The 14,817-nt window shown below is 36.0% G+C and overlaps 1 long non-coding RNA gene across 1 annotated transcript; it reads left to right on the top strand.

Annotated features, from left to right (window-relative positions):
• Positions 1-400: 400 nt before the first annotated feature.
• On the top strand, positions 401-14,221 carry LOC123870835. Its single transcript, XR_006797159.1, has 4 exons — positions 401-412; positions 5,701-5,703; positions 8,990-8,996; positions 14,172-14,221. It is a non-coding gene; the product is annotated as an uncharacterized LOC123870835 (long non-coding RNA).
• The last annotated feature ends 596 nt before the right edge of the window (positions 14,222-14,817 follow it).

Genomic DNA, 14,817 nt, shown 5'->3' with positions numbered 1-14,817 from the left:
TGTGTGTGTGTGTGTATGTTTGTTACTCCTTCACGCAAAAACTACTGGGCGGATTGGGCTGAAATTTAGAATGGAGATAGATTATACCCTGGATTAGCACATAGGCTACTTTTTATCCCGGAAAATCAAAGAGTTCCCACGGGAATTCTAAAAAAACTACATCCACGCGAACGAAGTCGCGGGTATCAGCTAGTAGTAAATAAAAAAACCGGCCAAGTGTGAGTCAGACTCGTGCACCGAGGGTTCTATACGCGGGTATTTATTCCGTCATTTTGCACGATAAATCAAAATCACTATGCATAAAAAAAAGAAATCGGTTTAAAAATGAATAGGTTAAGCTTTTTCATACGATACCCTACTTGCTATAGTTTTCTTACTTTGAAAATTGAAACACTTTTTAATTATTTTTTTGGTGATGTAACCTCAAATTCACGGTTTTCGGATGTTTTCCTTTACTTGTGCTATAACACCTACCTACCTGCCACAAAGACAGACAGACAGACAGACGGATGGACGGACGGAAATTTCAAACATGCAGCCTTTTAGTTTTTTAACCTTATGTTTGAACGTATTATTTAATCAAGGTAGTTTTAGTTCTCCTCATCAATTTAAAACGCGCCTAACATGACCCATAACCGTAAAAGCTTCGTAAAAGGAGCTAAAAGACAAAATGTAGAGCATCCTGGATTAACGACGCACTCAAAGACTTAGTGCTTCCTTTGTGGAGAAACTAGATTATGGTACGCTTTCATCGTCCTATTTTTGATTGCAAAATGAAGGATATATCCGGTTTGTGGAAAGGTAAATTAAAATTGCTAACATCTAATTAAAAACAAAGACCGCTACTAATAATAATACAAAATGTAAAATTATAAGTGTTTTCGTATGATAAATGATACGAAAACACTTATACTTTATGATATGAACTGAAATAAAGTAGTGTTTTTGGCTTATGAATAATAATACCTAGGTAATATTAGGCGCAACGCCCACTAATATTGCGAAGTGACGCCGAGGCGCGGCTTCTCATTTTTATCAATTTAAACTGAGATATTAAACAAGTGTAAATCAAAAATTTTCAACACCCCCGACAAATCATTTTCAAATAAATAATTATGTATATCTAGGCAACGTCCATCTTGACAGCGTGACATTTGTCAATTGACACTTGAATATTATGAACCTAAGGGTTATCTAACCTTCTTTTCTACAAGAAAACTAGAAAATAGCTGATAACTTTTAAACGGCTGAACCAATTTTTTTGGATTATAGCTAAGAACACTCTCGATCGAGCCACCTTTCAAACAAAAAAAACTAAATTAAAATCGGTTCATTCGTTTAGGCGCTACGATGCCACAGACAGATACACAGATACACAGATACACATGTCAAACTTATAACACCCCTCTTTTTGGGTCGGGGGTTAAAAATATCACTCAGTGCCACTCGCTGAGCTGTGACTCTACTCTTCTCACCACTCGCGTCACTCCCCGGATCTCGACTCCATTCACCGTCACTCGATGCGATTATTCTGCGCTGGCCTTAATATATTTTTTCTTCTTGTCCTTTTTATAAAAAAAAACTTTTTATTACCTAAATAAAGTAGAACTCGTAATTTTATAAGGTAGGAATAATAAAAATCTTACTTATTGATACAACGCAATTTTAGACTTCTCAGTACTTGAACCAATACTGAATATAATATCGTTCATAAAATAAACCAAGAGGATAGGACCGAAGATTGTGCGCCTTTATACGACTTGAATTGACTTCGAGATACTCGAAACTTTGCTTATAAGAAAATAATGACTTGAAAAATACTTTTTCGAAGTTTTTTTCAAAAATAAATATGATGAGACTTTATCTTCAATTTACTTGTGGATTGCTTATCCGAGTTTAGTTTTCTCGCTTTAATGATATTCGAGAAGAACTTAGGAGACATCAAACTGTTAGAGCCAGGTATTGATTGCATTAAATATCTAGGCAGATGAAATCGTAGGAATCATCTGTATTAAAATAACTTGAGGAAATTTGCACCATTTAAGAACCAAAACCTGGTTTTAAATGTTTAATTTTCCTACGTTAGGGAAAAATGCACCTATGCGCCAGTTTCCAAGGTCTGGCAAGCAGTGCATGTGAGGCAGCATCCGTGTAAACATCGCACCCATTAGCTGCGGAATTTAGCGTACCAACGTGGTGTACATACGGTAACACAAGTTTCAATAGTCTCTTGAGATGCTATAAAACTAACGCGCCGGCCACACAGACCGCGTATGCGTTGCGTAAGCGTGGACGTAGCGCGTACCATTGCGTTGTAATGTATAGAACTGTATGAGACATGGCACACCACTTGCGTGGCGTAGACGTTTGCGTAGACGTAATGCGTGCAGTTATGTCTACGGATTCACGCGCGTCACTACGCACGTGTCACGTGTACGTGCTTGGTGTGAATCGGCTTTTAATTGAAGAATATTATCAACGTATGGCTTATCTAGAGTCCGCAACTTTTTACTTCAGGAAGTGCCTGCTATGATTTTGGGGTGAGCTTGGATAGGTAGCGTGACTTTAGTAGAAAAATGATAACCTCTCTGGCATAGTGGTGAGCGCTGTGGTCTTATTACTGGGAGGTCCCGGGTTAAATCCCCGGCAGCGATTTGGAACTTTACAATTTCTAAATTTCTGGTCTGGTCTGGCTTCGGCCGTGGCTAGTTACCACCCTACAGGAAAAGCCATGCCACCAAGCGATTTAGCGTTTCGGTACGATACCGTGTAGAAACCAAAGGGGTATGGTTTTAATAAAAACTGCCATAGCCCTTTCAGGTTAGCCCGCTTCCATCTTAGACTACATCATCACTTACCACCAGGTGAGATTGCAGTCAAGGGCTTACTTGTATCTGAATAAATAAATAATAAAAAGGATAACTGAAGTACAATAAATATGCAATCGTCTATCTGTATTGACTTATCTATCTGTATCATACTAAGAATCCTTTGTTCAGGCGAAGTTTATAAAAATCACTTTTATACACAGACAGACAGACATTAATAGGGCTCCGTTTTACCCTTTGGGTACGACACCCCAATATATGATGGTTAAAAGCCTATTCACACCAATGGCGTACACGTGACACATGCGTAGTGACCCCTAACACACCGGGTTACGCATACGTCCACGCTTTACGCAAGCAGTGTGCCATGTTTCATACAGTTCCATACATTACAACGCAATAGTACTCACTACGTCTACTCTTACGCAACGATTACGCAGCCTATGTGAACGAGCTATAATTCCACTTCGACATCAGCGCATAGTATTATTTTACTGTTATTCCTTCTTGTACAACGTATTGTTACTATTTCTGTTACATATGGCATTCTTAATCTTCTTTAGCCAAACGTACGTTGCACATTGTATGCACCATGGTAATCGGGGCACGTTCCTGAGACGTTTTACTCACATTTTGCTGTGGACAAATTTACATCCTCCAGCAAATTTAAATTTTTGTATAAAATTTTAATAAGTACATAAAAGGACAAAAGGTATTCTTTGGAAAATAATTAATCATGAATTTTCCTTAAGAGGGGTCTCTCCGTCACTCACTCCATACAAACGTAGTTCCAATTTCATTTGAATATTAAAATGGGCGTGATGATGCATCATCACTTACCATCAGGTGAGATCGCTGTCAAGGGCTAACTTGTAATGGTTAGTCCATTATAAGTTAGCGCATGACAGCGAAAAAGGTTTAAGGACAAATATTCATATAGAAATAAATAGAAAACTAGATTCTCCAGCAACACTGCTGAATAAATCTTGGAATTGCAGAACACGAACAGTATTTGAAACTCAACAAATGTTATTTCTTCGCGGCACATAGATTGCTATCCGTGGAGAAATGGCGCGCCCCTGGGATCACAGCAGCGTAGCGCTCTACGGCGTAGCGTTCTACGTCGTAGCATGTTGTCACGTAAATTTAGCTTTTGGTTGCATTTGGTTTTAATGTATAGAACACACTAGCAACTTTTCGTTTTGCCTTTGTTGCAACGACACGACATCAGATAATGTCATTGTTGGATCCGTGAACCATGCAAAGTTTTCCCTTTATTATCGCAAGGGTCTATTTACACGATCGCCCAGCTGCGGTGCGGGTACCAGATTGAAGACGTCGATCATCATCATGATCAACCATTAAAAGAGAATGAAATGGACCTTAATTAACGAGTTATATGGACATCAAAAAGATGCTCGGTACATTAGAGCATCGTAAGAAACTGCGCAAATCTATTGTAATGTTTCCCCGTTCTCGCTGTGTTGCGCTCGTGTTTATGTGAGCGAATCTATACAAGTCAAAAGGTATGCACGGTTTTCTAGTTTGTTGTTAAAAAATGTAGCATTGTTTTGTAGTGCGACATTTCGTTAGTGTGATTTTCGTTTTCAGCTAAATATGGGTACATACACGTAGATTGAATTTATTTTGAGATCACATCGTGTTAAACTTTCTTTACAAAGTGCATATTATTAGCCTTGTTAAAATAATGTTACTTGAAAAATATTTTCGTTCGTAGTGTTTGTATGTAATGCATAAAAGGGGAGTTTGACTAACATATTATCAGCGTACAGCTGACACCTCTGTGTCTAGAAATTTGAAATTTTGCATGTAGGTTCTGTTTATTAGATATATAGACCTCCACTAAGAAACTATGAAAGTATTTACAGAGAATGAACTCTTCAAGGCGGGTTAGATAGTCATTATACCTGTGGTCGACATCCAATCTATTTTGATTTTGCTGGTTACGTTCCTTTGAGCAAAGAGAGAGAGAGATATATTATTTATTAACGGATGAGTAAATCGCAATTAAACAGATAAGTATGAATCTCATTAGTGTAATCCAATATAACAAGGCTTATTAAAATAAAATAAGTAGATAATTAACTTATTTTAATTATTATGAACGTAGTTTTATGATGAAATGAAATATTTTGTTTTCCAGTACCTATTAATAATAATAATTACATTGAATCAACTACAGATGGATAAACTTTTAATAGGATTCATGAAAATTCGTTTTATTAACCCCCGACCCAAAAAGAGGGGTGTTATAAGTTTGACGTGTGTATCTGTGTGTCTGTGTATCTGTGTATCTATCTGTGGCATCGTAGCGCCTAAACGAATGAACCGATTTTAATTTAGTTTTTTTTGTAACATTGCGCCTACGTGATTGATAAATTTAAAATGAAAAACTAAAACTCGTGTTCCTAAACTAAGAACTATTGCGAATCTAAGAAAACTCTAAAGTAGCCCAATTCTAAATTAAAATAATATAGCCTTTTCTTAGTGAGGAACTACGTGTACGTATAGATCGTATGTGCAGACTCTAAAGCTATCTACATAGAACGAACTTTGACTTTGCTCAGATTTAAGACAAAACGGGATAGTTTTATATCGCTGACATAAATCGGTCTCTTTTTAACTGAAACTTAAGTCTGAGCAAAGACGAACTACGCTCTATATACGAGTAGATCTTATCGATCTAGTAGTCTAAATCCAAGATTACTGGCCATATTAGATTATATTCTATGAAACCATTCATTCTATTGCGCATATGTTGGATTAGTAAAGTTGGGCGCTAACGTTTAAGCTTGCGTCCAATGGCCTTAGACTTGAACTACTAGTGCGTAGGCAGTGGTTTGTCAGTAAGTCAGTTAATCACACTAATATTATAAAGGCGAAAGTTTGTATGTGTGTGTGTGTGTGTGTGTGTGTGTGTGTGTGTGTGTTTGTGTGTATGTTTGTTACTCCTTCACGCAAAAACTACTGGACGGATTTGGCTGAAATTCGGAATGGAGATAGATAATATCCTGGATTAGCACATAGGCTACTTTTTATCCCGGAAAACCAAAGAGTTCCCACGGGATTTCGAAAAATCTAAATCCACGCGGACGAAGTCGCGGGCGTCAGCTAGTCCTTTTATATAAGACATCATGACGTACAGACGGATGCTACGGTTAACCTTTTAATTTTAGCTAGCTTAGTAAAGTGTTTGATCATAATTAAATCTAAAACTATACCTTTGCTATTATGTGTGCTGAAAAAAATATAAGAGGAAAGATTTCATTTTTCCATAACCAAGGAACTATTTTTTTCACAACACTGCTCAAAGACTGCACGCGTCTTCAAACTTTAATTAAAACTTCCAAACATTATTAAACTCGGCTTCTGTCTTGTACACAATTTTCGTTACAACGCGAGCGTCTATTGCAAAATAAAATAATATTAAAATAGCAGATAATTTCTTTTTAACCGACTTCCAAAAAGGAGGTGGTTCTAATTATTATTTTTAAGGTTTCTGGACCGATTTACAATTTTTTTTTTAACCAACCAACTCAACTCTTCAATCTTGATGCTGCATGGTACTGAACTCCTAAGACTACTGAGAAGGGATATAAAGTAACCTATGTCCATCCCCGGGATGTAAGCTAACTCTGTATCCGTCAAAATTGGTTAAACTGTTGGGTCGTGAAGAGCTAGCAGATAGACAGACAGACAGACACCCTTTCGCATTTATAATATTGGTTGGATTGCGAGACGCACTTAAAACGAGAGAGATTAGAGATATTGACACGACATAAGATCTTAATTTTGTACGAAATCGTTAGACGAGATAAAGTGAGATGATTCCTTCCTTGGAAGATTTACCTATCCATTCTGCAGGTCTTTCGTTCTCACATAATTAATGACGAAATTTGGTTCTAATTAAGTTAACAAATAAGCACGCTGTTTTGTTTAAACATAATGACGTAACTCGTTGTAAAATGTTAATTTAACGCCACCGTGTTTGGGGTTTAGCGAGCAGCGACCGGCAAATGAGACCGTTTGATAATGAGGCGGTGAATTAGATACAAACGTATACAGTAACGAGATATAGACGCACGTCATAATTCTATGCGAAGTAATTTATCGCATCTTTGATAACTTGGCACATAGATGCACTCAGTAGTATAAGCGGTATTAGACCGCGATTGTACGTGTAAGTAGCGATTAATTGACAACTTTACTAATGTAAATGTACTTATAAGAATGTTTACATTAGTCCTTTAAGAGGGCTCTCTCCGTCACTCGTTTCATACAATCGTAGTTCCAATTTCATTTGAATATTAAGCAACCAATGTCCATGAAATTTTGCAGACATATTCTAGAAACTAATATCTGTGTCTGTGGTTTTCCAGATTTCTGTTAAAATATTCGGTTTCAAAGTTACGCGGTCTTAAAAGTTTTTATACAAATCTTTGAGCCCCTGTAATTTTAAAACTACTTACATATTTTTAGAAAAATCTAAAACACCACAGACACAGATATTAGTGTCTAGAGTATTTCTGCACAATTTCATTGACTTTGGTTGCTTAATATTCATATTTGAAATTGGAACTACGATTGTATGAAACGAGTGACGGAGAGAGCCCTGTTAAGTTAAACTTACACTTGTATCTGCGGCTTTTTCAACCAAGGTTGAATATTTTAATATTATTTGATATATTGGTGTTTTTTTTTTTAAATTGCCTTTATTACTGGGATAACAAAGGACAACTTCTAATGAAGCCTTTTTTTTCTACAAATGCCAACCAATACTTTATTACTGAATAAATCGATTATATTGGTTAGTGATTTATTCATTTTCACAAACTAAACAATCCATAGTAGTTAGGTTACTGAATATTCAGTATCACAACTCCTACACAGTGGAGACGAGTACAAAGGCTAGTCTAATAGAAAATTGACCGGAACCCTAGTGCGAACTTTCAAAATGCTGAATAATGGAAAGATGTGGTCGACTTTTAACAGGGCTCTCTCCGTCACTCGTTTCCACTCGTTTCATACAATCGTAGTTCCAATTTCATTTGAATACTAAGCAACCAAAGTCCATGAAATTTTGCAGACATATTCTAGAAACTAATATCTGTGTCTGTGGTGTTTTAGATTTTTCTAAAAATATGTAGTTTTAAAATTACAGGGGCTCAAAGATTTGTATGTAAATTTTAAAGACCGCATAACTTTGAAACCGAATATTTTAACAGAAATCTGGAAAACCACAGACATAGATATTAGTTTCTAGAATATGTCTGCAAAATTTCATGGACTTAGGTTGCATAATATTCAAATGAAATTGGAACTACGATTGTATGAAACGAGTGACGGAGAGAGCCCTCTTAAGTTTGTTTGTACACCGGACCGGGTCCTCGCCAAATTAAATAACTTGCTTCATAAATATTTATACTATGTACATTGTATACCCTCGGATATAGAAGGGTTAGGAGTATGAACCTCTTTGGAGAGTTTAGTTTTTTTAAAAAAAATATTTTATGCACATGCTTTTAAAATAAAATAAATTATTAAAGTATATAATTATTAAAATAATAAATAATTATTCTTCGTTCTTCAATCATATTTTACATAAATTGACACTATCGACAATTCTATATCGATGTTATAAATCGTGAATCCATAGTTAGTATATACTACTAGATTGCTGAGATTTTTTTTATTCAAATTCAAAATTCAAATTCAAATTCTCTATAACGCAAACAGCAAGACGATTTTCAACCCGTGAAATAAGTGTTTGTTTGATTGTCCTTCAATCACTCTTCAATAGAGCAGCATTTCAACGCATTTTTTTTGCATTTTTTGACGTACTTGTTGTCTTATTCCTGAAAATTAATATTAACATGGATTTAAAAAAAAACCTAAATTCACGCAGTTGTATGTCGCGGGCATCATTACTAACTGAATGGAAGCCCTGAAAAATCTCAAATTGTCTTTCTGTCAATTGGGTAAGATATCAAACTTGGGTAATAACCTAATTTATCATTGTCAGAGTCAAAGAGCCTATCATCATTAAAGAATACTTTCTGAGCAGGTCTTGATTTTTTGAAAACTTTTACGTAGACTTTTTTATGTTAATGCTCTCTCGTGAGCGTACCCGGCTTTTTTAGCTTTTTAGTTTTTTTTTAAAATGCGTACTTATTGAGTACTAGAGAGATTAGGATGCCCGCGACTTCGTCCGCGTGGATTTTGGTTTTTAAAGATCCCGTGGGAACTGTTTGATTTTCCGGGATAAAAAGTAGCCTATGTCAATGACTGGGGCGCAAGCTACCTCGGTACCAAATTTCATACAAATCGGTTAAGCGGATGGGTTTTACGGAATCCCGTGGGAACTCTTTGATTTTCCGGGGTAAAAAGTAGCCTATATCCGTCCCCGGGATATGAGATAACCCTGTACCAAATTTTGTCAGAATCTGTTGGGCCGTGAAAAGGTAGCAGACAGACAGACAGATACACTTTCGCATTATTAGTAGTTACTTGGATAATATAACATAACTTTATTTGCATACATCGATGTTTTCAGTAGATTGTTATTTCAAGTCTAAGATCTCAGAAATTGTAGATATTAATTAATGCTGAGCAAAATTCATACCTTCGCAGTTCCATCAGAATTCAACTAAATTTTGGCTACACTGCAACTGTGGTGACTGTGGTTTATAGAATGCGTTGATGTATAAACTATAGTGCATACAAGACCTAACTCAAGATGGCTTCACAGGTTGTTTGATAAGTCATGATAGTACCGAGTAGCAATTAGTAGCAATAGAATTATTGATATCGTCAAATAAATAGGTTACGTATTGTTCAGTGTAGGTACCTACGTAAATGCGTTGTCCCAAGTCAAAACTAGACGGCCTTCCGAGGAAGAACGTCTAATCATTGGCTTAGTTGTGACAACGCATATAAATCGATTGCGATAGGTAAGTAAATTGATACAAGTCAGTAATTTGAGCGACTTGACTCCATTATGATCAAACCGGCCCACTGCTGAGAACGAATCTTCCCGCAAAATGAAAAAGGTTTAGGCCATAGTCCGACACGCTGGCACACCTTTGAGAACATTACGATAAACTCTCAGGTATGCGGGTTTCCCCACGAGGTTTTCCTACAGCGTTAAAGCAAGTGATTTCAAATTGCTTAAAATGCACATAGCCTTGAAAAGTTAGAGGTGCGTGCCCAGGAGCGAATCCCAGATCTTTCGAATAGAAAGTCGACATCTTAATCACTAGGTTATCATCGCTCGATTTAAAATAACATTCATTACAACAAGTGTAAATTAAAAATTTGTAACACCCCCGAAAAGTGAAGGTTACAGTAACTAGAAAAGAGCTGATAAATTTCAAACGGCTGAACCGATTTTCTTGGATTATAGCTAAGAACACTCGATCAAGGTAACTACCTTTCAAACAAAAAAAACTAAATTAAAATCGGTTCATTAGTTTAGGAGCTACGATGCCACAGACAGATACACAGACACACCCGTCAAACTTATAATACCCCTCTTTTTGGGTCGGGGGTTAAAAATAACATTCATTACAGTAATATATGGACTGGTTAAGCTAAGTTAAACAATGGAAATGTTCGAAGAAGTTTCCAAAGGAGTAAGCGATTTTCAATCTCAGATACTTGCAAAACTTGAACTGAAATAACGTAAATAAGTTAAACCGAACCAATATAACTGTCATCGGCTAAGCCTTCTCCTTCTAGATTTACAATGCTCCTAAAGAATACAATATATATAAACTTTGTAACGATTTCCATAGGGTTCAAAATAGAATACAGTTATTATACCAATTTGTTTCAGACGAAGCTATAAGATCGCATCTGCGGCTTAACATTTTTGAATAAAGACATTTTTATGAGGTACTTTACATACTTTCAGTATTCTGTAGTGGTCGTAGCGGGCATGGTCTATGTCTGCGTCAATATTGTTGTTAGAATTTACTCAACCGATTTCTGAACAAAAATGAGCCGAATTGAGAACCACCTCCTTTTTGGAAGTCGGTTAGTAAATAAGTCCATGGATACGAGTCAATTAATTCAATAAAGTAGAAGATACATTTCTAAGTAGGTACCTAATTCAAGGTGCCTACTAAATCTAACTTAAGTTGTTGCAGTCAGTAAATCAAGCTTTATAGCTTAAAGGTTATCTTCTAGTTAAGTTGTTGAGGTTCACTAATATGTTCGGGGTAATTCAGAGCTTTAGCTTGTCGACAAGTCACTAGCATAATACAAACTATGCACGGTTGGTACGTTTAGAATATAGTTCGCACAAAACAAGTAGTCCTATATGAAGTTACAATGACTATGGAATTAATAAGCTGATATCTGCCACAGACAGATACACAGATACAAACGTCAAACTTATAACACCCCTCTTTTTGGGTGGGGAGTTAAAAAGAATGGACCAAATTTTTTTTGAAATTCATGATCCTTTGCAATCTTTTACTTGTCTATTATGTAACTACAATAAACAGTCTTTCGATACATAGTAAAATTCTAAAGAAGTATTTCTTGTGTCGTTCTCCAATTTCATAGTAAATGTCTGATTAAGTCGAACCTAACCTAAGTAATGTGGTATTTTCTGTAAAGAATACAAGAATGAAGAACTTTCTTCAAAATATATTAATTTAAATTCATTTATTATCACACTAATATTACAAAGGCGAAAGTTTGTATGTGTGTGTGTGTGTATGTGTATGTTTGTTACTTTTCACGCAAAAGCTACTTGACGGATTCGGCTGAAAGGAATGGAAATAGATTATACCTAGGATTATCACATAGGTTACTTTTATCCCGGAAAATCAAAGAGTTCCCACGGGATTTAATAAATATAAATCCACGTGGATGAGTTCACTGGCATCAGCTAGTTTCAATTAAAAGTGAAACTTTTAGGCTAAATTTGAATTCCTTATGGATCGAATGCTTAAACTGTACTCCTAATTTAGTTCAACGTGTATTTATAAGTACTAAAAGAAAAACCATTAACTCGTAATTATGCCAAAAAGCAAATTTTGCTTACTTAATCCTAAAAAATCTCACAAATTTTGTTTTTAATGGAACAAACAACCTCTAATACCTCACTTCATATTTCATTTTGAAAAACTACGGCTTAAATGGAACACCGCCGAAATACGGAATGATTAATTATGTAGAATTAAGGTGAGACCCGTGTTTGGAAAATATTGCAAAATACTTGTTTTCGCCACTCACCGCTTGGGCGCCATGGTTCTGGTTAATTACCTACCCTGTATTATTAACATTATTTTTATATAGGTATCGCAGCTGTATAGAACCACAATCTCTTATAGACTTAGGCTGAGATTTATAGACCACGCTTTGACTTGGCTCAGAACTAAAACTTTTTTTAAATTTAAAGGCTAGCGATTGGCTGCAATCTGACCTGCAGTGGCAAGTGTTGATGCAGCCTAAGATGGAGCGCGCTTGCTTAGAGGCTGCCCATTCTCTCTTGACTTGAACGTACCCATATTAGTCTGGAGAATGCCATAGGCAAATTTTTATGCCGAAAAATCAATGAGTTCCCACGGGATTTTTAAAAACCTAAATCCAAGCGGATGAAGTCATGGGCATAAGCTTGAAACGCAGGACAAATCAATGCTCTGCGGTGCATGGTTAAATTGCGGCTACCATCATATCGATAGCTGAAGTAAAACCCAAAAAGCGCTGCAATTGCTTGTATGCAGTATGGCATATTATTGTAAATTGAATATGTACTTGAAAAGAGCAACCGCCGAGTTTCTTGCTGGTTCTTCTCGGTAGGAACGGCATTTCGAACCAGTGGTAGATTTTTTTGACGATTCAAAAGCCCTTGTAAAAGTTTAATTGAATAAAAACATTTTGAATTTTGAAATTTTTTTTTGAAAAAAGCACAAGCACTATCCATATTAATTCATTTTTCTCACAACTTACCAGATTTTAATCATTTTCAAGGGTTTTATTTGTGTGTAGGTAGGTACATAATAGGTATAAAATACGATTGATCGATGTTTCCCGTCGAGTGTTATGGATTAGTCGTTAAGTTCCAACCGATCCGCATACACACATCAGCGATATCGTTGGCTACCGACTGTCGATAACGTATCCCACCACTAGCTTCGGATAGCCAGTAAGCTCGGCTTTGAGCTAGATAATCCATTGATAAGCCTTTGTAAGCGTTTAACGTATGTCGATGAATCGGCTTCACTTCCGACGCATAAAGATGGGAACATTTATATTGTATTTTTATTTGTTTGTCTATGTCATCTTACCTACTGTACCTACTAAAATCACCTATATGAAGTCACTAGATGATGCCCGCGACCTAATCCGCGTGGATTTAGGCTTTTTAAAAATTCCATGGGAACTCTTTGATTTTCCGGGATAAAAAGTACCTAGGCCATGTCCGTTCCCGGGATGCAAGTTACCTCCATGACAAATGGATGATGCCTACGAATTCAGCCATATGAATTTAAATATAGCTGAATTTAGGTATTTAAAAAATCCTGTACAATCACTTTGATTTTCCGGGACAAAGAATAGCCAATGTCCGTTCCTGGAATCCGAGCCACCAAATGGGCCTTGAAAAGTTAGCAGACTGACAGACTGACACAGTTTCGAATTTATAATATTTGTATAGATATCGTAGGTCAAACCCCATTCTCAATTATTCCTTTATAGTTTGTATAAAAATAGTCGCATATAAGCTTAACAGCTTAATTGGTAGCTCGGCGTGCGCCAACAAAAGCTATTATAATAAAATACATCACTGTCATGTTGTACGCATGTCGCGGATGATGTATGCAGCCGCATGGCTCTATGACATGTGTCAAAGCTGTAACATGTACAGAAACCCTGAAATGAAGAATGATTATATTAAGCAAATTCGACTTATATTCGGCTACGTTACATAATTATGTGTCAGGAGGGCGAAGAAAAATATTACGCTCAATGTTATACTTGTTTGTACTTATACTTGTTTGTGTTGCAAACAAGGACACTGATTTAGTTAATTTTTAACCCCGACCCAAAATGAGGGGTGTTGTAAGTTTGACGTGTGTATCTATCTGTGTATCTGTCTGTGGTATCGTAGCTCCTAAATTAATGAACCGATTTTAATTTAGTATTTTTTTTGTTTGAAAGGTGGCTTGATCGAGAGTGTTCTTAGCTATAATCCAAGAAAATCGGCTCAGCCGTTTGAAAGTTATCAGCTCTTTTCTAGTTACTGTAACCTTCACTTGTCGGGGGTGTTATAAATTTTTAATTTACACTTGTTCTTAATGCTGTAAAGTTTAGGCAATCATATTTTGCTCTTGCAAAAAAGTGTCAGCAATACAAAAAGCTAAATCCATGCCAAATCAGTTCAACATCCTCGTAAAGTGAGTCTTAGTATGGCATTTAAAGTTACGATCAATTAAGAATGCTATTTTCTGTGGTATTTAGTGAATCAGGTCAGAACAGAGTTCTACGTATTCTAGTTCAATATGCGTTTCTAGTTTTTTTCATCTTTTTGTAACACTAGCCGACAATGGAAGAATCCTGTGCAAAACGATAACAATATGACACGTTTTTCTACTTTTGTAAGCATTGAGTTAGACCATGGAGCAGCAAACTTCATAGGCGTCAAAAGAGACTCTCCATAATCATTATTGACCGAGTGAAACGAGATCTCCGAATCTACTTGAGTGAATTTGCACTGGTCTTTTCGTCTGTCAAAGCCTTATAACTTCTGAATTAGTGAACAAAATCAATTCAAATTCTTTTCAAAGTTAAAAATAACGTGAATATTACAGAAAAAATAAAAAACTTTACTTGAGGTAAAGAAGCAAATGGGGGATCAAAAATTTTTTACACGCCAGCTTGTGGAATATCATTGAAATGGATTTTCAGAGTTGAGCATATTTAATTATTTTTAATTAATTCTAAAATAGACTATTTAGAG

Source organism: Maniola jurtina, chromosome 13, assembly GCF_905333055.1.
Source record: "Maniola jurtina chromosome 13, ilManJurt1.1, whole genome shotgun sequence".
Classification (NCBI taxonomy): Eukaryota; Metazoa; Arthropoda; class Insecta; order Lepidoptera; family Nymphalidae; genus Maniola; species Maniola jurtina.
This window is presented reverse-complemented; position numbering and strand designations above follow the sequence as displayed.